We start from the raw sequence: 23,198 nt of genomic DNA, 5'->3' as shown, positions 1-23,198 counted from the left end.
ATAATGATCTCTTTGGAGTACAGAGTCATATGCTGAAAGGCAAAAATCTCCATTTATGGATAATTAAGCTTTCCTATATTTTCAAGCCAACATTACAGAAAGCAGTACAACCTAATGCTGCGTTATATTACTGACCAGTTTCTATATGGCATTTAGTATTTCTCACAGCTTGGTATAAAATAAAGCTAATTGTACCCTAACAAAGAAGAAATACCAGTGCCTAGTGCATAATTGAAAATCCACCTGGAAAGCAGTTATGGTAGCATCAAGTACTACTTACAACTAACGAACCCCTCATGTTTACGAAGCCCAAGTCGTTTGAATCAATCAGCAGCGCTCCGGCTGTTCTGTGTTCGCTTCAACGAAAGAAAAAGAAGTACAAAAGAAAAAGTAAAAGGACTGGGACACAACCAGGGCAGTTGCCCTGGGCAAGCGTCCACCAGAGATGAGCCTACGTTGCGCTAACGTAGAATCAGGCTGCAGTCGATTTCGCCTCTCTCTCTATGGGATATCGATACATTCATAATTTTGCCTTCCTTTCTTTCCCCTCAATATCAACTAAGGTTTGCGTTAGCCAGTCTGATAAAACGCTGCTATTCAAGACCGAACCGAAAATTCTCTCACCGACCCCGACAATTCAATAGCGATAATAGCAATAATATAAACAGCGTGCAACTGAAGCAGTCGCCGCGAATAAGATGTGTCGCGTTACCATATTTTTCCCATACATAGGATCTGTTTAGTTGGAGCGCCCCGGATTGAAGAGAAGAAGGATTTCAGAGGGTTGAAGATTGGTTGGGCGCAACGTCAGTGGTGATGATGGCGGCAGTTAGGGTAGAAGTAGGCGGGAAGAACTCTTCGTGGACCTATCTATTATAGATCCAGCAAACGAAATAGCTAAGCAAGGAAAATATTGAAAAGGTACGTCGTACCTCGCGCCCCACAGCGGCAACGATCGTACTCCATCTACAGTGTCTCCATGCCTGCATATTAACATCTCTTGTTAGCTAAAGGGAAAAAGGAGGAACGAAAGATTGACTTATGGCGGGATCGTCATTAATGGCGAAGAAAGAAGAAAGTCTCTAGACCAACAACGGCCGCTAGACGCCGTTCTTTTGCCTCCAACCGGTTATGGACAGTCGTGTTATTTCCGTTGTCAAGAGAAATATCGACGTGTCGCACGGTACCTCGTGAAGTAGGCGCTGTCAAAGGGGAATCACAGAGTCAATACATTTACCGTATCAAGATCCACTGAGGCTGTTAAGAGAATTACTATGTGTTAGCATTCAAGAATGGATTGAGAAAGAGTTTAAGGCAGCTAGTTTGCGCCAATGTTTGTATGCAAGTATTTTTCTAAATAGGCTATATCGAATAAAAATCACAGCACATCGTGAAGAGTGGTTGGAGAGCTAAGGTAAGCAGTGTTTGAGGAGAACACTTGAGCATATACAAGACATACTCATGGATATTGTGATTCTATGTACGGACTCGTCTATACATACATGAAGATCGACATACGTGTTTGACGAGAAAGCTATAAGTGAAGACACTTTAAAAACCTTAATTTGATATAACAAGCGTAGCCTTGAAATGGTCGTTTATTATGTTTTAAGGTCATAGTTCTGAGAGCGATACTGCAAACAGGAAGTTCAGTCAGTGATACGGTACCTGAAAAATGTTTCGAACCGCCGAGGTACCATGTATTGGCGGTCGTAGAACAGAAAGAGGACTTCAGCCTTCTAAATAGAAAACTGATCGCTCGTTAAGTGTCGACCCCAAATCTTGCCAGGTGCAGATGCAATCTCTAAATTACTTTTAACCCAGCTAGGGTTCATTCCATATTTTTTTTTTACACTGTGTTATTTTCTCGTGTCGATGGTCAGGCGACAACATGAAGTGGATGTTTTACAAAATGCAGTAGGTGGCGCACTGACAGCGTGCCAGCAAACGCGCATAATTGCTGTTTTTACGCGTTACTATACGTATTTTTCTGCACGATAGCTATCTGTGCGTCCAGTGCTGCCTGGCACATCGTGCAGCAAACGGACAAGCGTGAGGTTTATTATGTGTCGTACAGAAGTATAAAAAGGGGGCATAATAGCAGCGTATACAATAGTAATAGTGGAAGCATCACTCTGGTAAACTGTTTTGTTCTGTATTAAGTTCCATAGTGAATATGTAACTGCGCGTTCAGTTGAACATGTGCGGTACTCGTTAACAATATATTAGCTCGTTGCCGAATGCGGTAGGCATCCGGTGCACCAGCCAGACATGGTCAACGAATGGCACATATATGTGCGTCGGATAAAATATCAAAGTCCACTTCTTGTTAATAGATCGTCATGATTACAACATGAATATCCTGTGAGATGTAGAAGTTGTTCAATAAATGCATCTACGGGGCAAAAATTTCTCACATTACATTTAACCCTAATGAGTTCTATATTACCCAGTGAACACCCTTCAAACATCGAAGAAGCTAGTGATTTAAGGCCTAACAAAAACGGATACGTCTTTTTCATGTTGTTCGGCGTTTAATAAACGATCAGGGGTCGGATTTTATCTCCGGGCCATTGAATAGAGCTTGGTCATCGATGAGATTCCCGCGTACAGCAGCGTACATGATCATAAAGAAAGGGGCATGATGGAACCGAGCATGTGTTATCATTTCAGGAAAGCTGTACATTCGCAGGGTTGCAAGTGTATATGTTCTGTGATGGGTCTACCTTCATCAAAAGAAGAGGCAAAATAAGTTCAACTATTCAAGATCCACGTGGGACCTTACTGAAGGCTAGAGGAATTTTTAACCGAAGCCAAATTTCCACCTATTCGTTCACTTTAGTTCCCCCTTGTCTTTGTGTCTGCCATTCGCGATATTTCTGGCACAATTCTTTCGAATGATCAGGTTGAAACGCAATACTCGTTCCACTTACTTCATCACATTATGTCTTACCAAGGACACTTTCTTTTAACGGAACTTAGCTATATCTAAATAGCCCTTGATTTAATTTAATCAATGTTGATCCTGGAATGGCAAGAGAAAGGCTCTGGAGAGTCGACATAAAGTTGCAGAAAAGGTATATAGCTTGTTGAATTAAGACGCCTTCCTAACGTTCAGTAAAGCTTATTTCGCCAGTGGGTCTTGGTGTTCCCAGTAACAGAATCAAAAGGCAGCACAGTGTCGATCGACATGGTTCCCTGACCGTGACAAAGCCATACAGGGCACATTGTAATGCTGCTCGTTTAAAACCAGATCTACGTAGAGAAATTATTAAATGTGCCTCGTTTAAAACCACATTTACGTAGAGAAATTATTAAATAAAACTACTAGATAATCATTTGTCTTGTAAGATTTTTAGTGTAATGTCAGTGAACTGTTTCAGTGCCGCTTTTCGTAGTCAATGTGTTGGAGTAACGTTTGTATTTTTTCTTTTTACGTGTCCTAAATCTGCCAAATCAGCGACAAACTAGTAAACAGCGTAGCCGCTGTGTTTTGCTCTCGACCCCGTTCTTTGGCCACGGACTATGATTGATGATTTTGATTTTTGTCGTTTTTAAACTACATATCTAGACTAGATTTCTTAATTTTTTATAAACCCGATTCCATTTTTATGCGGGCAAAAACTGACCAGTAGCCTTAAAAAAATTTCTTTTCTTCTTCGTTTCTTGGCATTCTGCTGAGTCAAATCCTAACTCCAGGTTTACGCGTTTCTTCATTCACGCGGTTCATTCGATAAAATCACAATGCTACGTACCGACTGCCATCGAGCCTCCGTTCCACCCGGATTGGGATCGACTAGGTTTGGCTCGGAAGTCAACATCTTGTTTTCCCTCCCTTCGTATCGAAGAACAAGGTATGTTATATACCACCTCAACAATGAATGAGACGGAAGGTCAGCAAGCCGCTCCGTCGGTTGTAGAATAGCGACGTAAGAAGACTGACGACCGATTGGTGGCCAGCAGACAGTGACAAGCTTGACCGACATTGGACGAGTCCCCTTGCCAAGGGGCAAACAATAGAGGCGACTAGATGACCAGCGTCTTAAAGGCGTAGAAAAAAGAAGCGTAGAGCAATGGAAAACGATGCAGAAGATCCATGAAAAAGTTAGTAATAGTGGACGCAACTATTCCTTTATTGCCTACGGAAAATGTTGCAAACCGAAAAAGCAAAGCTACAAGCGAATGAAATGACTCCTACCGTAGCCACCGCCCACGCTGACAAGCCCAGACGAATACAGTCAAGAAACGGTTTCTGACCGACAACCATGATGACGATAACGGCAATAGCAACGCTGACGATAGCGAAATGGCGTTAAAAACGAATGAGGGAAAGAAATCAATGAGGGGAGGTAAATGAGGAAAGGTCTCGTAGCAGAATGGCCCACAGCCTTGTCGCCCTGTTTGCCCCGCCGTCACCGTGTAATACGATGGCCGAACCATCGCATCAGGGCCACGCCGTATGTTCCCAATAGGTCGTAGCAGCCCTCGATCGCAGGCACAAACCACCAATTTTGACGTCCCTAAGACCCCTTAACCCCGCTCGCTTTTCGCTGCCCCTTTCCTGTGTGCTCCTTCTTCCGACCGACACCCACCGATGACCAGGAAGAAAGCATGCCATGTGCCACTTTGAAGCGAAGAGCGAGCTGTCGGTCCGGCATCCGGTAATGCCCCGCCATCTATCTCCGCTCGAAAGAGAATGTCGACTCTAGGGGGAGCACTAAGGGCAGCAAGCCATCTTCTGCAGTGGCGGTGGTGTCCATTGGTTCGTAGCGCTCACCGAAGGCAGCAGGGGCGTATATCAGTATGGCTGATGCAATGCATTATGTATTTATTGCCGTTAGCCTGCAGAGTGCTGTGACTGCTGCTTAGTTGGTGGCTTCTTGCAACTGATTTGATATAATGGAACAAATTGGAGTTTCCTGCTGCGACCCCCGGGGTTTAGCGCTGGTTCGTCAGGAAAGCTGGATTGAACTATCCCTTACCTCGTTCTTAGGGTCAGCTGGAATTTGATGCGTTAGACGACGTGAATAAACCTACCGAAGAGAAACAGCGAAAAACCGGCAAGGCGCACTTTTTTCATGCCAATTTCAGAATGGAAATTACTGCTGTAGATCATCGCGAACGTTGGGTACAGTTGGGCGGCTTGCAAAGTTGGTCCCTTACTCCATATACCGCCATAGATCGTTCGGGCAATGTCCTGCTGGCGAAGGCGGGCAGTGATGTCGCCGGTGAAGCTATACGCCGAGTCGAGCAATACGTACGGGGCCTGTATGTCTTGTACAATGCAAAATGCTTTGCCGCCAAAGGCAACGGCAAGAGTCGAAACTATGGTTTATTTTTAAGAAAAGCCTTTTTCTTTGTAGCAGTTAATGTTGGTTAACAGTGGCTGGCTAAAGCGTCCGAGGACTGAGCGACTAGAGCCGAATGATGCGCCCTGTGTTACGGTGCATCGGTAAACTTGATTGTACTGCTATCGTTTGTGTAGCTCTCAGAAGAGCTTCGCTACTGCAATTTGACTTTTGGTTTGCATCGACTTCCACCCCCACGTACGCCGGCAACAGTTCGGCCGCCGATCCAAGTGGTATCGATGGCTCGCAACCTTTACAAGGCTCAACTACAACCGACAGCCATATAGGAGATAGATGTTCTGAATAAATACAATAACTCACGGTGGGCTTGAGGCGAGAAGGGGTAAGGTAGAAGCGAAGTTCCTTGACGGAATGGGAGATAGCAAAGCGTAGTCGGAAAGCTTGGCATTGACGGGAGGACTGCGGCCCGTAAGCAACTGCTGTCGCCAGGGGAATGGTGTTAAGGTGAATGGAGAAGGAAAATGGGACTTAGGGAATGGAATTGGGCTTTTGAAAGTTTAAGCATTGTGCATTTAGAAGGAGAGAGATTGAATATTTCCACTGCTGTCGCCGCCTTGTCACATCCTCTCAGGCATCCGATGGAGAAGCTGTCCTTTACCGAAATCGATTACAGCCCCTAGGTGCTTCTCAAAGTGTGCGTACGACCGACCATCAGGGCTCCTTTACTACAGTTGGAAGGGCAGAAGGCTGTTCTAGTCGTAGAAGCCGAAGCACTGACAATGGTTGCAGCGGCCTTTGCGTTCCCGGTTCCTCGCTTCCAAATTACACCCTCTACTCATCTCGCCGTTGCCCGTTTCTCTTGCTGTGCTACCCATGCCAGGGTTGTAGGAAGCACCTGGCCGCAGCCACGTGGAAATGGCGAAAGCGGCAGGATCAAGCAAAGCACGTGTGTCTACCAAGTCGGTTCGCTGGATAGAATACATCGGCAACCTTGGATAAAGGGTCTTCTATTCTCCCTTAGCGCCCGCCCTGTCGACCGTGACCGACCGTGACGGTAGCGATCACGGCGAGTTGGCTTACCTTTTCTCTGCCGTGTACGTCCAGAGAAACAGAACCTGCCGGAACTTGCTGAGGAAGCGATGGCGCGCTCCGAGACCATGTATGGCATTTCCTCCCTGTTCTTGGGCTCTGTTTACGCTAAAACATTATATATTCTCCGTGTCGCAGTTCAGGTACACTCTTTTCTGTCATATACGACGACAGTGCCATGAGATTTAGCCGCCTGTATTCGTCACTTGTACACAACGGTACAATTGTGGAACAAGTGTTGGACCAGAAGAGAGCCGTAAGTTCTGCAATTTCCGCAAGGTTTAACACTGTTATGTTATACGAAAATAACATTTACGAATCATGCTAACACCATATCAGTGCAACGCTCCAGTTCGAGTTAATAGAGTAGCTACTGAAGTTGTCACCGTTTAGACGGGTTAATCAATGCCTAAGTGGGTGGAACACGACTCACTGAAACAGAGTGGTTACCACGATAATATACTGTAACATATTCAAACAAGTCCGCAATTCACATTACTGATCATCTTTAGCTCAGTAAGCAAAACACCGCTCGCGATGCGAAGCAAGCAAAGAATAAGCAACACTTCCAAAACGTGCGTTCCCTAGACGAAGATGCCGCGACAGGGAAGCATTGAACACCATCAACCGCTCAGAATTGTGAAATAGACTTCAATTTGGAAGAGGTTCGAGGAGCGGCCAGTTTAAAGAGAGCCGCTATGAACTGGCGCAGTCAGCGGTGCGATCCAGTACAATCTTACTTCGATGACAACAAGAACCGCCAAGGTCCTGTGGGCCCAAACCGCCAACAATGCGGTACTTTTGGAGCAATCTGAGGTTCGAGTCGGACATAAGAAAAGAGTTCAGCGAGTTTTTTGGGGAAGGGGGCGGGGGGACTTCATCAGTGCTCGTCGCCACCACAACCGCGACGGTTTGAAGGGAAGGAAGCGGTTCGTCTTTGATGTATGTATGTGGAAGGTTCGTGAGAGAGGTAGAGGCATCTAGAGTTGCGGAAAAAAAGAAGCGAACGAAAAGTCGATTGTATTTTTATATCTTCCAATTGACAGATCTCTTTTTTGATGGTCCCGTTCGATGAGTTCGGCCTAGTGACTAAGAAAGGCAGAGATGGAACCGCAGAACTCAAAAAGCAAGGTGCCTCGAAGCCGCAGGCCCTAATATGCCTGCTCTTCCCGCTAAGCAACTTGGCTATGTTCTGTTTTGGTGAGGTGTGGATGTTCGTGCTCGGTCCTTTTGTAGGTCGGCCGATTGGCCTGCTTCTGTAGAGAAAGCAGCGTGGAGGACCCATCACTGAATGGAGAGACCCAGGGTTCGCTGCTAGCAGACTGTGCCAGTCAAGTACCAACCAATAAGCAAACTAGGCAGGCTCCGGCGAGTGACGGGAGTCTGACGCACTTCTGTCCAACGTTATTGCCGCCGTAGGCGGTGCTGCCGTCCTCGACATAGCTGCCGGTGTGACCGCTGCTGCGAGAAATCCTTGCATCCGTCTCCCCTGAGAGAACGTCAAGAATGAGGAATAAGAAAGTGCCGCAGTCTCCAACAATCAAAAGTTGAACTTCTTTTGACTCGAGGTGTTGCTGCTGCTTGATTCTCTCTCCCTCACTTTCTGCTTTTGTTTCTTTGCACTGCAACGAATTCAAGCGGAAAAGCGACGTCGGACGCGCAAGGCACTTTAGACTATGTAGGGCACGTAGCCCTGTTCTATGATAATCTAATGCTTATATACACCGTCACTGCTGGCTGTGGCTACCGATGAGGCAGGATCACACGAAGTAAAAACAAAACATACCTGTAGCCTATGTTATTCATGTTCAAAGGAAGTGCTTTTGCAAATTCATCTTAGATTAACTCTAGATTTTGTCTTGCTTGTTGGCGATAGTTTGTTACTTTTGTTACAGAAAGGGCTTCTCAAATGGCTGAGTCGGCTTACTTTTTGAGACGCTTGCGAACACGGTCACCCGTCGTCGCAGTAACGTACATTGATTGAATCGACCGATTTTTAATCGTGGCTACGGTTACTTGAACCGGTTGCCCTATTAGTTCCGTTGCTGGGACGTCCTAAGCAAAATTTTCAGTCGAGGAAATGCATTTAAAGCATATTTTTACCATACGAGCGATAAAAAAACCAGGAACTATAATCCTTGCGCGTCCTAAGCAAAGCTTCGATTCAAGACCGTTCCATTTAATAGCTAGAAAGCAAATTTATGTATTTAGAATTTATACATATTAAGAGCCTCTCCTCATTTAATTCTATAGATATTGGATTAAATGAGGAAGGGCTTTTTCAGTTGGCTCAATTGACCGATTTCAGAACGTAAATGAGTAGAATCGGCCGTCGGACAACGTCTTAACGACGTAGATTTATCGTATTCATTTCGTTCGATGCGCGCGAATTCGACCTTGCAATGACATGCGTTTAATTTTAATGACCTTGTTCCTAGGACGTCCCGGAGAAAGCTGTTCCTCAACACGGATAAAAACTCTCGTTTTTCCCCATATGTAAAAAAAACTATAGTTGCTGTAGAAAAATTATAGCTGTTTTGCCACAGCCACGTTTAAGTATTTTAATATCTGCCTAATATTGCATATTAGCCAAGAAGCACTGAAATGTATTGAAATTTAGCGATTAATGCCAAAGAGCATACATTCTCGTTCCTATATATATATATATACGTATAGAAAATTACTATTATACATATAAATAAAAGCGTGTTAATTCGGTGCGTCAAGATCTATCGTCTAATAGCATCAAAAACTATATCTACATAAACCCCAATGGCGGGCTTTTATTTTAACAGCGAGTGAGAAACATTTGGAAACCAATAAAGTTAGTCAGCTTCGATAAAATAAATCTAAACATGGGTAAAATATACAATTCTGAACCCCCAACATGGGTCATTTGAAAAATGCACGCGATTATTCGAAGAATTTAGGTGTAAGTTATGTTGGGCCATTGTAAAAGAAAATGTAACAGAAAACCCAGTTAACCAATAAATTCTCAGACGCCTATTATTCTCACGTGCTATAGTAGCGTCGCTAATTAACTTTATTAGCTAAACGGCCAACTAGACATTGAGTTATCTACGCCCAGCAAAAGCTAAATTTCACTGAAAAATCTGTGCATCATTCACAAATCACAAAAAAAGTTACAGACTAAACAAAACCAGCCCAACTGTTGTTCGTCTTGAATAACTGTAACAAAGCTAGAGACTAATTTATACAAACAATTGTACGCACAGCCTAAAAATAGTGAAACTTTGTTAAAAATTACACAGAGTTCACCTCGTCTCACTTAAAAACACAAACTCATCTCGCTTGTCTGTTTACTAGGCGTATACATATAGCTGCTAAGCGGTCAGTCACATATATGCGAGAAGCAAAAGTAGAAGGAAACTTCTACTTTTGCTTCTTGCATATAAGACGATGAGGGGACACTCCTGTGAAAGCGAGTGCTTTGGTGGCCTGTACTGGGTTTTCGCTTTTATCCTCTGTTTTGTCTCTACTCTTTGTCCTAGTCCCCTGGCTCCCCATTCGTCGTCTCGTTGCTGCTGCGTGTTGCATAGTCTACGGTCCGCCGGCCATTGGCTGATCCTAAAGGACAGAATGTGCAAAGCATAACAGCAGCTTGTTTGGTCCGTTGGTTAGCTGGTGATGGCAACGGTAAGGATGAGGCGGCGAGATGGGAACTGATCGTGATGCCCAAGGGACGTCGAGAAGACTTCTGTCATGTGGACGCGTGTGTGTGTAGCATGTGCCAGAGCATAGTGTGTTTGTGCATGTGTACCCACAGCAGTAGCTGCGTTCGTCGTTCGTTGATCCTGCGAGCACTAGGATGCTTGTAGCCTGATCCTAGGCGAGCTGGCACCTTGCGCGGTCTCATTTGATCAGACAATATTCTTTCTCTTGTTGGCTGTTGTCGCGAGGCCATCGCGTGTCGTCTCATATAACGACGTCCGGCCGTATCTAAGCGCAAAACACTCGAAGGCATGAACGTCATTTTGGACGCGGCCCGATTTTTCATCGCTTGGCTGGTAGAAACTGGGGAGTAGGAACTTTGGTTCTTCTCTCTACTCGTCTGTTGTCCTCTGCTTTGTTTTCATGTCACCATCGTTCAGCCTAAGAATCAAAACGCTGCGGGCTTATTAGTGGAATACTAAGGTCACGTGCGTTGTTGCCTTTTTTCACTAGGCTGCTGCAACACGCAGGCCATTAAACACTGTCGCCAAAAATAATAGGTGCCAAAAAGCTGTTCCCGGTGTATCCCGATGGAACGAGCAAGTGTTGAATATACACATAGTGATATCTAGTAAACACGATATATATTTGTTATGTATTTTCCTAAGGTTTACATACACATGAGTAGTATAAATGTTCCCTACGTATGGAATGCCAGGCAAACTCTGTCAATAGACAAGTAGTTAACAATATTCTTTTCAATTAATATATATTCATGCGAGTATGTACACGTTCTACAATTCACGCTCGAACATTTTAAGCGCAGTTTATCCTTCATTTTTTTTCTGTGTGCATTCTAGTAGTATTTCATCCATCTTTCCTATCGATAGCAACTTGGAAAACAAGGTTTGCTTTCTTCACACTTCAAACTCAATGGTTTCCAGAAAGATAACAATTTTTCTGGAAACCATTGAGTTTGAAGATAGTAAACCTAAGCCAGTAGCTTTTATGTCAGCTGTTTCTACTCTTGAAAGCTTTTTACCGTTCCAGTCAGCCCCTGTAGGATATATATTCCGTTGCATGCCTTATTAGCGACAGCGGCTTCATAGTATCACTTGGTGTTCATCTGTTCTTGAGCTTTTGCCTTCCTGTTTGGCTCTAAGTCCTTTCCACTCATTGAGCCTTCGCGCGTAATGCCAAGTTTAGATGCCGTGGCAGCCGCCCCTTTCGGCGTTGTTGCCTAGCTTAGCACGTTAGCTACTGACCGACTGGCCGACGCGAGGGATAGTTAGAGCCACCGTAGAAAAACGTGGCGCTGTAGTCCGCTGGGGTGCATAAATTTATTCTGCTGAAATTAAGCAGCGCCGGCTGCGCGTGTGAAAATACGGACATAGCTTAGTTAGTTCCGACGCAAGCAATGAGTTCCGAGCCATGGCTCTCAGCATTCGCGAGCAGCACGAAGCCGGCCAATGACTAACGCCTTAAGCTACGTTAAAACTACTATTGATACAACAACGGCGGAAGCCGCAGTAGCAGCAGAAACGCTAAAAAAAAAACCAATAGTGTAGGTTTTTGGCCAAAACGTGCGCATGGAGAAAAAAAGGTCGCTGTTTACCTGTTGTCCAGTCTCCGGTTGCTTCAGGCCGGTAAAAGTCATTACCATCATTGCGGTTTGCCCTAGCGTACGAAATCTTACGGTAGTTGGAGTAGCGATGGCTATACCCGCGTTAAAACGGCTTTACCAGTACATGTGCAACTGTTATTAGAAATATTTAGAATTAGGACCCTAGATCAGTATTCGTTGTTGCGTCGCACATTATCGAGAAACACACCTATTGCAAATTTCTCGTAATAGGAAAATAACAGAAGCAGACTTTAGACATACTGAATAGAAAGTCTATCTGCGAATACGACCATTTACTAAGTGTTATTAAACCACTCTTTAGACGGCAAAACGAGCAAGCGGAGAAAAGCTTCATTCATGACAACACACATACAAAACATTCGGCGAACTTCTTTGTTTATGGCGACATACGGATGTCAATTTGATTTGGTTTACAGACAGATTAAAAGGATGGCAAACCTAATATCCCTCAATGGTGTGGCCTATGACACATTTTGCGAGGAACGGAACAAAACAAGAACATCGGTAATGTTAGCGATTGTTTTTGGTACCAGATGTTGGTGGGACCGGCAAATGTGAAAATTGCAAATCGTACTGCACAGCAATCAAGGTTCTACGGTCAAAAGGTAAACGGACCTGTATCGTCCTTTTATGAATCTTAGACAATTGTCTGCCATTGAAACTATTTTCAAATATCCCATATTAGAAGGACATCTTCTAACAAAATGATGAGGCTGACAGATGTGCTACGCGAAGGAGCCGTTGCCTACAATCGAGTACTTGATTTGACAAAGACTAACTAGTATTAGCGAATTCAAGTCGATGACTTAGCTTAGCTATCTTTCTTATATTCAGTGGATTCCTGAAATCAACCCTTGCTAACGAGATTTGTGATCTTAGCAAAGCTCAATGCTAAAATATTTAACTTTACACTTTACACATATGTTCGTCCACCGAATTGGCAGATGGAACAATAGGTCGCCAAGCGGAGTACTGTTAAGTGTCACAAGTTCTCATCTTCCCGACATCGTTTGTTTAAGAAAAAGCACGAACAAAAAGCATTGATGCCCTACCCACGCATTCACCTTTTTACCCCCCGGTGATCACCGGTAATGCCACAGATGCGCAAGCTCAGACCAGACATCCGCTGATGTTTGCGATTCTATCTTGCTAGATCCAACTATGATCGATGTGTTTCAATGCTTTCCGGTGTCCCTCCGTAATTCGGCGTTATTTGTGCGATCTTCGTATGTTTATGTGAGGGCGTAGGCTCACTCGCCACGTAACTTCAGCCTTAAATCTACAAAATGGAGAGTCACGGACCACATTTATCGGGCATATCGAAGGTCACGCGGTAAAAGTCATCGTAAATCTCAGTTTACTAAATCGCGAAAATACGGTTTGCCCCCGCTTTACATCAGCACCCCACCAAAATCAGCTCAAATTGCTAGTGCAGCGAAACACTTTGTTTGTATTACATTCACTACGATATTTTTAGGCGTCTGTTTGTCAGTCACATTTACTTAGAACTTTTATATATGAGACTCGACATCGGGTTATCAAAATATTTGGTCGATATTTATATTTCTCCACTTTTCGAGACGGATGTTTATGTTGTATTGCAACGAATCCTAATAATTCAATTTAGTTAATCCTGCGACAAGGCTGAGGTAACTAGAATCGTCTTCACGGAAGCTGCTCAAGCACAGAACACACCGAACCTCAATGTTTTTGGCTGGCTTTATGGCATTACATAATTACTATGAAGCTTCTCTTGTGTTCCGTCGCTTTGGCACAAATATGCTGTTCCTAAGCCTAATTAGAGCCATGCACAAAATGGATTCTTATTGTGGTTTGATGAAGGAATGTCACAATATCGCAACTGATGAAATCACATGTAAGGCCCGACTAACGCTAGGCGCTCTATTCTCTGTCGCGGAAAAAGGGGTCCTGGGTGAAAAATCGGACCGTGATCATTGCAAGCATCCTGACCTTTTCCATCAAATTCGTCATAGACAATGGGTGCGTGTAATGTAAACAGGCGTAGATGATCGATATCGTCTGCTGTGAAATCTTCTAGCGTCGTTGGTGTAGCTGATGCTGTTATTGACGAACGAAGTTGTGACGCGGTGGTTTCGTCGGACATATATTTCTATGTGAGTCTTCGCATGAACTCAAAATTTTGCTTACTTCCGTTCTTGACTACGGCTAGAAGCATCCTATTGTGTAATTACCTGTAAAAAATAATACCGTAGTTAGCCAATGTTTATCACGAAATTGTTAGTCACGTTTGGCAACCGCGAAATGCCTCAACGCGTCACGAATAGAAACTAACCTCAGTGACGACTTGTCCGTACTCGAGATAAGCATTAGTTAATTGTTCTTAGTAAAGGAAGCAGCTTTGGACGTCTGTCGCGTAACACATTTGTTTTCGTACGTGTCGGCGTGGTTTTGCAGTACTGCATAATCGAAACACTAATTACAAAAACGTTAGTTTAAATATGGGTATCACTCGATATGAGCAGTAAAATTACGCAGTATGGGGGATAACGTAGATGACACCATGGACTTCAACGCGCTGTCTTTTAATTTTTGCTATCGTTGTTTAAGATTCATCTGGCTTGGGTAATGGTTTCTACGCGCAGCTATGCGCGCGTGCATATCGGAGGCACAAAGGTCGGCAACGATACGCAATGTCGGTGAACAGTTCGTCGCTCCAAGTTTTGTAGTTGTTAGAAGGACAAGATGCAAAGGCACTTGATAACGCCGACAAAGGAGCAGATGGCTTATTTTACGTCGATTCAAATTGCAGGCCTGCCGCGCTATAGTACCGTTCAAGAGTTTGGATTGTCATCCGGCAACTGAAGAATTCCGAAGAGTTAAAACGGTGATATCTACCCGCTTCCCCAATTTCAATGCATAGCAGTTCATTTTCACAACGGTGGGCCCAGTCTGTTCGATGCGGACGAGTGCGCAGAATATAGAAGGTTCTCACACTTTGACGGATTGCTTACCATATAACTCATCCATATACCATATAACTCATCGAGCAGTCTTTGAAGAACGTTACGCTTACTTCTTATCCTATTTGTTTGGAAATGTATATATATTGCGTACGTAAAGGTTCTGTTCTCAAAACGTTATGCAAATCTTTCTTTCCGTACCACCTCATATATCTATAGTCGTCAGCGGACGCACGGTTGAAATGTACAAAGTGAATTTTCCGTAGATGCTGTTGGTAGAGGGCCTGCACCCAAGACTAGTAGGTAGCCGGCATGCACCTAGCAAGCATCTACGAAAGCACTGCAACCCTGCCTCGCAGAATCTTTGTCTCAGAAGAGAAAGCTTTTGGGAAGAACTACCGTCGCCCTCGGCAATCCCCAAATGGCCAAAACAGCCACTTCTAGCTGATTTGCTCCGTCAAAAGCAGAAAGACGCTTTGAGGTACCTAGACCTACTCGGACTAAAGAGACGACATCCTAAACTATCCACGCACCCATATGAGTACACAGGAAGTCAGCTACAAATAGGTCGTGTATTGAGGATGTCGTGAGGGACAACGAAGACGACAACGCAGCGAATACTAGCAAGTAGCCGACCGACCGAGATGTAGCGGCGGTAGCTATGGCTTGCTCCGTTGTACTTGTGCGTGGGACTAATCCCAGCGATAAGAACGTGAAGAATAAGCCAGCAGCAGCGGGCGAACGAAACAAGCGGTCCTACCTCTGTCCGTGTGTACTTCGGCCTATGCGGACACCATTGACAGGCGAAGATGAAATAAGAACCAGACGAAGAACGTTGGCTCATCTTGAACGGCAGGGACGCTGCCTGAAGAAAAAAGGGTTTGCAGGAGCGTCTAGGGATATTTCTGGTTACCATCGTTTTCACTCCTGGAGAGCAGTGCCGATGACGACAACAGCGACATTTATGGGGCTACAGACAAAAGGGACCGTTTCTCCGGCTACTGCCGCTTCTACCACTCATAATGGTGACGGGCAGATCCAATAAGGACAATTAGATATTCCAGTAGGACGATTAGGGATAATGCGTCCTTTGTTCGCGGTTGTCGTTCACTCATCCAGTCGGTCGGCGGGCCGAGCAGGAAATCGAATGGGTGGCACAGGAGACTGGCTTTGGCTACAGCTGCCTCTCCTGTATGCCGGCCTGCTTCGATTCTGTTCACCTTCTGTCCTTAAGAAGCGAACACCCCAACGTCCTCTGGTGCGACCTTTTCCGGGCCAACCTCTCCGGCTTCTTCTTACATACTTCTAGTTATTCCTGGAAACAAACGAAAAGAATAACTATTTTCTGACCACTGCTGCCGCTTTTCTCTTCTATCTGGCCTGCTTCTTCATGCTTGTGCAGGGGTTCTGCTGCCAGGCTGTCAAGTTGGCCTATAGCAGCTAGAAACGAAAACAGTGTCTTTCAAAAGCCTTTGCTGTTTGGTTGCATCGAAAATTTGAGTCTTATCTAGACTTAGCTCGGAGCTTTATGCAGGGGTAGGAGCTCATTCCCCCCAGCGCGGTTTCTCTCTAAACACCGACTTTACCCATAGCATTGCACACAGTAGATGAATTGAACCATGGAAAACTGCCTCCCCAGGTGCACGAGTAGACCGAGCTTGTTAACGAACTAACAAGGGGAGTCCAGCTATGTCTAACTTCTTCGTTCGGAAATTCGTTCTTGAGTTCATGTTTTCATCACGTGGATATATATTATTGGCTTTGTGCTTTTGTAGTTTTCAGCTTATGAAGCCGACGATGCTGTATTACAAATAAGCTTCTCTACCCTATGTTAAGCCTGGAAAACCCAGGCAGAGGCTGAACTCCAACGGGGAATTATTCCGGTTTTTAGCTGTATTATGCCCGGGATAATCACGATATTACGATATCGATCTAAAGCAGCGTGTTATCGTTGTTCCGCCTCTGGCGTCACATATGCGATGAAAAAGCTGACCGTGTACATACGTGTAGACGTCTACGTACATTTACCTTTAGGATTTTTATCGTACACCCTCTTCCGGTACTCTATCAAAAAAACAAAAAATCACTGATCAAAACCTCGCTATCAGTTGCTTGCTTCAAACAAGCATACATGACGACGTTGCCCTCATTTTCATAGCGGTCATCAAAACTGTCGATATTCAAACGGACATCGGTCCGCGTCGGTTCAAACGTCCCTGCTCGTCGTTAACCACACCACTGCAGAGGGTATTTCCTATATTCTGTCCTACCTACTGCGCCGGTACGAAGTACGCTTAGACGCCTACTACGAAGGGGTTCCCCGCTGTTCGTATAGAGAGAGACAGTTTGCATTGACTACAAGCCTGTTCCCTGCGCTTTGTGACTCTTCCCAGGTTTCTTGTCCCAAATTCCTCGTCCCATCACCTTTGTCCTCGGCCGTCGTACTCTGTTGTTTCATTCCCTAGCAGAACGTACTAGCATGCGGTTTTCTCGATCAAGGTTGGTTGAGATGAGCTAGCAGCTACGCAGTGGGTTGGGAGTGAGTGAAAGCAGCCTTGAGCTGCGCTGCAGCCAAACGAACGTTCCTGGTGTCTAATTGCAGGTCATTACCGCTGGAGGAACGGTTCGCGACCAACCAGCCTCAGGCGTGCTACCTTTGTGGCATGTCCACTACGATCTGCTGTCACTAGAGCCTTTGCTATAGCGAACAACGCCACGCGAGCTCCTACCGTTGTCACTACAGTGAACCGCCAGCGACAATGAGTGACTTGTACTCGCCATTCGTTCTACCGGTACCACTTCCCCCACTGGCCAATACCAAGCGCACATTGTGAAGAGATCCCCAGCTAGAGCAGCCTCTGAGGTAGATGAGAGGTCTGGAACAGCAGCTACCATGGAGGTGCAGCTTCTCTCTTAGCTAGGCCCACGGGGGACCGCGAGCGAACGTCCTTTACCTCCCACTCCATCTCTTCTGCCCATCCTGGTTGTCCTTGTGGGCAGGAGACAACGTTCTGGGATGTGATGGTAGTAGTAGCGTTGGCCATATCAAGAAAAGGGATCGGTGTGGTCGTCCAAGAGTAGACGAATCGGGGAAACAATCCAGTCTGCAGCAGTTGCGGCGGCGGCAGCAGCAGCATCCGACCCGTCGGACTAGGCTGGTGCTGACGTCGGTGATCATTGCAGGAAGCAATTAAGGACTAATGCAATAATCAGGACATCCTGACGGACTTAGTTCTCTCTCCTCTCGGCTCTTCGCTCTTCCCTTCTCTAGCACTGTTTGCTCCCTTTCGTGGGGTGTCATAGGGGAGGTCGTGGTAAACTCTAACCGACAGCCGGTTGAATAGACGGATGAACCAACAGGGAACGGATTGGACAATTCAATGGTTGGAATGACTGGTCGACAAACGTGCTTCGTGCGGGGTGGCAATGCGAAGAGAGAAGTGGAAAGACAGATGTCCAAGAATGTGGAGACCGTTGATAATAGATGGTCTGGAAACACCCAGTTATTGAACACTATGTGGAGTAACATCAACTAAGCTGAGACTTCATGCTGACCATCCCTCGGTACTAGAAATAATTGGCGTGATTTAGTTTTGTCTTCTCTGAATAGCCTGTAATGGTCAAGCTTATTTAAGAACCCACTGAGCAATTACTATTAATGCGTATCATATAATCGTCGACGAATGAGGGTGAGCCATACGGCCAAAACAAATCGAGAAAACAAAAGGCATCACCTCAAGCCTAAAGAATAGTTAGTCTTGACGGATGAGCTTCATCGAGCCGGTTGCAATGTGCTGGTGCTATTCACCGAACTTATTGACGTAAAGCATGTGCGATAGCAGTACTATGTGTGCGTCTTCTATGGCCGCTGATACACGCGCTTACGTGTCGCCCTTTTCTAGGCTCACTAATCTAACAGAATAAGAATAAGTGCGAAAATGTGGATAACATACGAAGAAGAAAAAATGGGCCTGCCAGACTCACTACCTTAATTCTGGCTTTGTGCATCTTGCGGACCGTCCTAAACGGAATGATAATAGCATTGGTGCAGCGCTGCAGCTAATATACTTCCTCAAGCTACCAACAAACAAGCGCCGCAGATGCTTTATTTCGTGGTAGTAATCTCGATGGCGCAATGATGCCTATCAGCGGTAGTTCCTATTACCGCCTCTATGACTTGACTCACTCTCACATGCTCATCTGGCTTCTCCCGCACCAATTAGTGGACTAAGTCCTTTTCGTCCCTCACTCACAGCAGCTCCTTGGAGGCGCCAAACCAAATTCAAGGTGAAAACTGCAACATGGACGGCCTTCCTTGTACTATGCACTTCTCTTGGATGGGTCGGTAATATAAGCAAGACATGCATTCACCAGATACCCACATCTTTGTGCACTCACGCCCTGGGTGCCCTTGTTCCTCACTCATCTCTACGTATCGAACCGGCTTCGCTTAGTCTCAGTGATTCGGATCTGAAGACCCTCGTGGCTTGACCTAACAACAGCTACTTTTTCTAACAAACAGCAGGTCAGCCTTCCACTGTGTCCGTTTTTTTGGCGGGTCCCACAATTTCTACTAGCATGGTAAGTTCAAGGTAGTATTGCGCCATCCTCACATAAGAGATGAATCGGTTGCTTAGTTGTCTTGTAGCATCATTCGCGGAAAGCAATGCAGTGGGAAAAGGCAGGCAAAAGAGAAGGACGGTAAGGGAGAGTTAGGCCCCTGTAAGTATTCCCGCTTCCCCTATATCCTTTAATGCCACTAATCCCTAAGCTTCGTTTTCATATACGCTTTCTCCCAAACTTGTTCGCGCGGGTTCCGTCCTGTCTGTCCCTAGCTTCAGACCTCAACAGACTGTCACGCCCGCGTTGTCTGCCGTTGCTACTCAAAAGATGGCCAAAAGCCGACGTAAGTTTCTTTCCCTGCCCTTGTCCGTACCTGCGTCTTTTCGTCGACAACAAGCTAGAATGAACCTTTCCATGACGAGATATACAAAAACCTACTCGCATGATAGTGCATTAGACAGTCGCAGGGCAAAAATAAGCAGGACTCGCGAATTTTTTTTCGGGTTCGTACACACGTCGTGCCTTTTGTTCGATTCACATGATATTCTTGCGCATCTTTGCATCCGCCAAGCACTGGACGTCGCGACCAGATCTCGAGCAACCCAGAGTCATCAAAATATAATCGAGAATATCAAATCGTCGTTTAGTAAAAGTAAGGAGAGGTGTCGCCACTGTCAGATAGATCGCTGCAGAAGGATTAGACTTGAAGTTGAGTATATTAACTGGTAATGCAAACTCTAAATGCAGTATTATCCTGTTATTGTGTTGACTTAAATTGAAAACCTCCTGCCGCTTTTGGTACATCAGGATGATCAGTAATACGCGACTGCGTAATTAGCATAGCAGTTAGGTAATTACCGCCAGGAACAGTGCCGCACGCCAATCCTTATTGGTCAACAACAATCGTCTTCCACCACAATTCCTACAAAGCAGCTGTTCTTTGGCTGAAAACTCCTTTGTTGAGCCAGTATAACAATAACAACAGTCAAACAATGTCCTCGAATAGACCGTGGACAAGTTTCTATAATCCAAAAACCACTTGACAGAATGTTTTTGGCTTATAGAAACCAGAATGTGGCATCGTAAAGAGGGCACAATGTGAGATCATCGAAGTAAGGGTTGAGTTCGTTGCGAAGCAACAGATCGAGGTCTAGACTAGGAGAAAGAGCCTTAACGTTAAAGGAATGAGCGCGAATGACAAACGCGGGTAAAAGCTGGAAGAACAATAGTACGATGAGGAGCCGAGTCTACGAGAAATGGGCGGAGGTACCCGAGAAATACGGTTCTGTGAAGCGATGGGATGCAATGACGTGAGACGGGCTCTGGGACGCAAGTAACATTAGTAGCAATTTGGCGCTTCATCACCTGCTTGTTGTTGCATTCGTCGTCTTTTGCCCCCGTTCGGTGCGCGCCGTCTCGTCGTCTTCGTTGGTCTCGAGAGGCATACCTTCGTTTCCCTGTAGATTAACCAGTCAGGTGCAGAGCCGCTGGCCGTTCACATTCAGTGGAAAGAGACCGAAAATGGACGTGACAGAAAAAGAAAGTTTACGCCACAATGCGCTGTTCTGCTTAGACATGTCCCCCATGAAGCAGGCCAAATGGCTGCGCACAGGAACGAGTGCCTATGTGTGACTGTCCTAGGAAAGTGTTACTGATCACACCTGCTGTCTGCGACCAATGCACAATAGTAATCGAAGGTGCTAAGCAAACAAACACGCTACAACGCTATAAAAATACTGAACAAAGTGCGCCTATGCTTCATGAAATGAGTTTGCAACTGCCTGTGGAGGAAGAATAGCTGGGTGAGTGAGCGAGCACCAACCTGTCTGGGGAACAACGAGGGATAAGAAGAGGTTAAAAGCAATACCCCCGAAAAACCTATCATATTGGGGGGGAGCGAACGAACAAAGCGGAACTCGTTGAGCTTCCCTGGGGATCGCGGCAGACTCACATTACGACATTTTCGTATGAAGGGAGTTGGTAATGACAGTCAACAGTATGTAGCTATATAAGCATTGGAACTGTAGCATAGTGGACTGAGTGGCAGCAATCACTGAGCCACCAACAGAGTTCGTCGCCATAGTATAATCATTCGGGTTCATCAAAGAATACTCTATTGTAGCGTCTTCCTATACCAGCTTGTAAAACGAATACCATTTGCTGTTGTCTGGTAAACAGATACTCGCTTATAGGTGGTACACTGTAACACTTATTTTTCGTACCGGCTGCACCTTCTGCTAGAAATTCACTGGCCAGTTGTTAGTAAATATGTTCCATAAGTTTGTCACACCTACGGTATAGTATGTATCGTTCGCCGGGCTTAAATCAGCGAACCTCTGCGGCTTCGTCAGACAGAGGCTTAGCCTTTAGATGTTAATGAATAGCTAGCCACTTACCATCGTGCTGAAGGACAAACGTGTACAATCACAAAAAAAGAAGGTCAAAGAAGGGCTAAGAAAAATAGCATGCTCTGTCTTGGCACACAGACAGCAAGAGTCACTCCGATTTAGTGACAAGAAAACACAATAGCTTGAAATTGATCATAAATACGTGAAGAATGACGCACGCACATCTTGTTTTCGACATCCGGCGCGCAGATGTCGTCAACCTACTTACGTACACGCATGTTGAACTTCAGAATTGTAGTACTCGTTGAATTTCTCGAATTATCCCAAACGGACGTCATGCTACTAGTTGATGTGTTGAAGCGGTTCCTTCACAAAACTCACTTCGCTGACAGCGTTCGCCAATCAGTAAACGCTGTTGCTAAAGTTGGTCATACACTGTTTTCTAAGGAGTGCAACATTCTCACAACTTCTAGTAAAATCAAAAGGAGTGCAGGTATCCACGAGTTCAGACACAGGCATATACAGATCACGGACGCGAAGAAAAGCCAGAATAGCACGGATCGAGTTAGATTTGAGCCTTCCGATATCGCCAGTTTAATGCGACGTCAGTATGGGTCCTCGTTGTTGGTTTTTTTTCACGGCGGTGGCGGTGACGGCGACGGCGACGGCGGCTTGCTTATCGCTGTGGCTTCAGCTGCTATAGCGGGCTGCCTATGTGTAGCTCGTGGTTATTGTGATGGTGCAGTGACAAATTAGTAAAGGTTTAGTAACGTAGACGAGGTTTGAAACGAGGCGTACATTCGTTTAGTGTTGTATGGGACTAACCATTTCAAACAATGCCTAACGATAACATAATCGGGCATAAAGGTCGAAACATTAATTTTGTTTGTAGTTCAAAGTTAGGATTTTTAGCCATTTGTATAGAAACATAAGATGTGAAGTTGTTACACAGCACACAGTTGTTTATAGTTTGCTTTTACTGGCCTACCCTGCGCTACAACTAACTCTAGCAAATTACATAGATGCACATGCCTAAACAGAGTGATCGACGAAAAACGCCCAAACAGACAGAGCAATGAAATGTCAAGACTTTTGTACGGCAGATGCGTTAACGCGACACAGAAAACAGGAACGAAAAGGAATTAGATGGTGGAAACCAGTCGAGAGGGGGTATTGTGTAGAAGAAATGTTATGTATGAGTCGAAAGCAGTTATCTCACAGCGATGCTGCCTATTGTAGTGGCGAAGAATCGGCAAACAGAGTCGGCAGAAGCGTCGAGCAGGATCCCGAGCAGTTACATTTAGACCGTCTGCTACCCCAAAAATCACACAATGCTACCGCTGTCATCTTGGCGCCTCGTCGTCCTACTGGCGATTTCAAGACCAGCCACCAACGGCGGATTAGTCCTTGCATATGCTATGGATAGTCGTCTGTGGTAAGCTAACAAGCATATACACCAAAGCGCCGCTGAAGCTGGAACTGCTGGCATTCTCAGAACAGACCAGCTATGACCACTTCTGGCTCATCAGACATTTCAAACCGTTCCTGTCACTTGAAGGCTTTCTTTTTCTCTTCCGAGAACCCTCGCCACGCTTTTCGAATTTCCTCCCAGAATTTGATGGGGGTTTTG

The 23,198-nt window shown here is 45.3% G+C and overlaps 1 long non-coding RNA gene across 1 annotated transcript; it reads right to left on the bottom strand.

Moving 5' to 3' along the window:
- Nucleotides 1–9,157: 9,157 nt before the first annotated feature.
- LOC147751995 (uncharacterized) lies at nt 9,158–22,314 on the bottom strand. Its single transcript, XR_015315317.1, has 2 exons — nt 21,841–22,314; nt 9,158–13,928 (listed from the first exon to the last, which is right to left on the bottom strand). It is a non-coding gene; the product is annotated as an uncharacterized LOC147751995 (long non-coding RNA).
- Nucleotides 22,315–23,198: the final 884 nt, after the last annotated feature.

The sequence above is a fragment of the Varroa jacobsoni genome, unplaced genomic scaffold (genome assembly GCF_002532875.2).
Source record: "Varroa jacobsoni isolate VJ856 unplaced genomic scaffold, vjacob_1.0 contig00618, whole genome shotgun sequence".
Lineage (NCBI taxonomy): Eukaryota > Metazoa > Arthropoda > Arachnida > Mesostigmata > Varroidae > Varroa > Varroa jacobsoni.
This window is presented reverse-complemented; position numbering and strand designations above follow the sequence as displayed.